The sequence below is a fragment of the Tupaia chinensis genome, unplaced genomic scaffold, assembly GCF_000334495.1.
Source record: "Tupaia chinensis unplaced genomic scaffold, TupChi_1.0 Scaffold000295_1, whole genome shotgun sequence".
In the NCBI taxonomy this organism is placed as follows: Eukaryota; Metazoa; Chordata; class Mammalia; order Scandentia; family Tupaiidae; genus Tupaia; species Tupaia belangeri.
The window spans coordinates 283,638-287,419 of NW_006159783.1; the positions used below are offsets into that span (position 1 = coordinate 283,638).

Sequence of the window (3,782 nt, forward strand, 5' to 3'; positions counted from 1 at the left end):
ATTTAGGACACAAATCAAGCCTCTACAGATTCAAAGGCATAGAAACTATCCAGCATCTTCTCTGACCATGATGGAATTAAACTCAAGATTAATTTCAAGACACAACCCCCAAAATACATGGACACATGGAAATTGAACAACCTACTTCTGAATGACTTCGTCACTACTGAAGAAATTAAGGCTGAAATCAAAAAATTTATTGAAACAAATGACAATGAGCACAGAAGTGTCCAGAATCTATGGGACACAGCAAAAACAGTCATAAGAGGGAAATTCATAGCAATTAGTGCGCTTAAGAAAAAGATGGAAAGGTGGCAAATAGATAACTTATCATCATGCCTCAGAGAATTGGAAAAACAACAACAGACAAAACCCCAAAATGCCAGGTGAAAAAAATATAATAAAGGTTCAAGCAGAAATAAATGAAATAGAAAATAAATGAACCATACAGAAAATAAATAAAAACAAAAGCTGGTTCTTTGAAAAGATTAACAAGATCAACACACCATTGGCTAGACTGATCAAGAAGAAGAAAGAAAGAAACCAGATTAATCAAATACATGACAAAACAGGAAATATTACTACACACATAGCAGAAATACAAAATATCATTAGAGGATACTATGAGTGACTATATGCCAACAAACAAGATAACCTGGAGGAGATGGACAAATTCCTGGATACATATAATCTACCAAGATTGGATCAGGAGGACATAGAGAACTGGAATAGACCTATAACAAGCCAGGAGATTGAATCAGTAATAAATAAACTCCCAACAAAGAAAAGCCCAGGTCTAGATGGTCTCACTTCTGAATTCTACAAAACTTTTAAGGAAGAGTTAACCCCTATTCTACTAAAATTATTTCTAAAGATGCAAAAGGAAGGAAACCTTCCAAATTCATTTTCTGAATCCTCCATCATCCTCATCCCCAAAACAGATAAGGACATGACAAAAAAGGAAAATTACAGACCAATATAATTGATGAATATAGATGCAAAAATTCTCAACAAGATACTCGCAAATCGTATCCAACAACATATAACAAAGATCATTCATCACAACCAGGTAGGCTTTATACCAGGGATGCAAGTGTGGTTCAATATACGCAACACCATAAATGTAATACACCACATTAACAGAAAGAAAGATAAAAAACATATGATCATCACAATTGAGGCAGAGAAAGCATTTGATAAAATACAACATCCTTTCATGATTAAGACTTTCAGTAAGATTGGTATAGAAAGGTCATTTCTGAACACAACGAAAGCAATCTATGAAAAACCTACAGCTAACATTATACTGAATGGGCAAAGCTGAAAGCTTTTCATCTGAAAACAGGTACGAGGCAAGGCTGCCCACTTTCTCCACTGCTCTTTAATATAGAACTGGAAGCCTTTGTTATTGTAATCAGAGAAGAGAACAATATTAAAGGCATTCGAATAGGCAAAGAAGAGTTGAAAATATCTTTATTTGCAGATGACATGATGGTATACTTTGAAGACCCAAAGGTATCCATGAAAAAACTTCTTGAAGTAACAAGTGAATACAGTAAAGTGATAGGTTACAAAATCAATATCCCAAAATTCATAGCATTTCTATTTATGAACAACAAGTTGAACGAAGCAGAGCTGAAGAAAGGAATCCCTGTTACCATAGCCACAAGGTGTATAAGATACCTAGGGATAAACATAACTAAGAAAGTCAAAGACCTTTATAAGGAAAACTATGAAAATCTTAAAAATGATATTTAAAGTGACATAAAAAAGTGGAAGGACATCCTGTGTTCCTGGATTGGAAGAATTAACATAATCAAAATGGCAATTCTACCCAAATTAATCTACATGTTTAATGAAATTCCAATCAAAATACCTGAAATATTCTTCACAGATCTAGAAAAGACAATCATAGAATTTGTCTGGAATCATAGAAGACTTCGTATTGCAAAAGCAATCCTGCGCAAGAAGAATGGAGTAGGAGGCATATTACTCCCTGATCCCAAGATATACTATAAAGCTATGGTCATCAAAACAGCATGGTATTGGCATAAAAACAGACATGGGGGCCAATGGAAGAGAACAGAGACCCCAAAAATAACCCTGAAAGCTTATAGCCAACTGATCTTTGACAAAGTATATCAGTCAATCCATTGGGAAAAGGAAAACCTCTCCAGTAAATGGTGCTGGAAAAACTGGGTATCCACCTGCAGAAAGACGAAACTGAACACCCATCTTTCACCATTAACAACAGTCAACTCAAAATGAATCAAAGATCTGAACCTAAGACCTCAAGCAATAAAACTACTGGTGGAAAATGCTTGGGAAACTCTGGGAGACATTGGAGTAAGCAAAGACTTCTTAAATTAGACTCCCAAAGCACAGGCAATAATCCCTAAAATAGACAAGTGGGACTATATTAGATTAAGAAGTTTCTGCACAGCAAAGGACACAGTAACAAGTATGAATCAGCTGCCCTTGGAATGGGAGAATATTTTTGTAAAATATGCATCAGACAAGGGACTGATAACCAGAATACGCAGGGAACTCATGTGACTTACTGGAAAAAAAAATGATTAACCCAATTAAAAGATGGGAAAATGAGCTGAACAAAAATCTCTCTAACAAAGACATATGAAGAGCCAAAAAACACATGAGGACATGCTCAACATCTCTCAAGATTAAGGCGATATAGATTAAAACCACAATGAGATACCACCTAACCCCTGTCAGAATAGCAAAGATTAAGAATACAAAAAGTGATAAGTGTTGGTGGGGATGCGGTGCAAGGGGAAGCCTCCTACACTGCATTTGATACAAAGTGGTCAGATATGGAGAATCTATTGCTGAGTGAAGTAAGCCAGGCTACGAAAGAAATATATTGTATGTATCCACTTAATGTATACCGACTATCTGCACTCTTTGGTAGAGAGTGAAAATTTGGTGGACATAAAAGCAGTGAAGGTACTTAACAGGAATAGGACAGTGTGGTTAGTGAGAAACAGATATGGCTTATTACCTGTTGATGATGACATGTATAGTATTATCAACTGGATTGGTCTGAAGAATATTTCATGATGGGTAAAGTCTTTTTACAAGCAAAATGAGAAATAGTGATTGATTGTTTAAAAAATAATTAGAATAATAATAATAATGATTGGGAAAAACATAGAAAAGATATTGAATGTTGAAGTGTGGAGATAAATGTCTCTGTATTGACTGACATGCATGGCATTCCCTTTTGAAAAAGCAATGTAATACACTGTAAAGTTATATGTAATCCAATGTAGTATAAAGATTATGATGATAATAATAATAAAAATTAAAAATAAAAAATAATAGCAGGAAGGGATACAAAGGATTTGTACATTGAGAGTGGACAGAGGAGGGGAAAAAATTAAAAATAAAAAAATAATAGCAGGAAGGGATACAAAGGATTTGTACATTGAGAGTGGACAGAGGAGGGGAAAAAAGATAAATACAAGCGAAAGCCCCAGCAATAATTCTAAAAATGATAGCTCATTGGGCCCAGATGGTAGCAGAGAAAGTGTTGAAGTGGTGTCCAACTAAATTCTATGTGTAGAATCAACTTAATATGCTGATGGAATGAATGCAATATGTATTAGATAAAAAGAATTCCAGGATGATCCTTGAACAAGAATGGGTTAGCTTCATGTGAGATTAAAGTCAGTATATTAGGTGACCGGCAGGTGGGGTGATGGTTAAGACACTAGATTCCCACATGGCTAACCACTGTTCAATACCAGACCCAACAACTTGAA

General features: G+C 35.1%; 1 pseudogene; it reads left to right on the forward strand.

Annotated features, from left to right (window-relative positions):
- The window catches only part of LOC102502519 (olfactory receptor 1086-like), a 26,977-nt pseudogene that overhangs the window by 6,694 nt on the left and 16,501 nt on the right, over positions 1-3,782 (forward strand).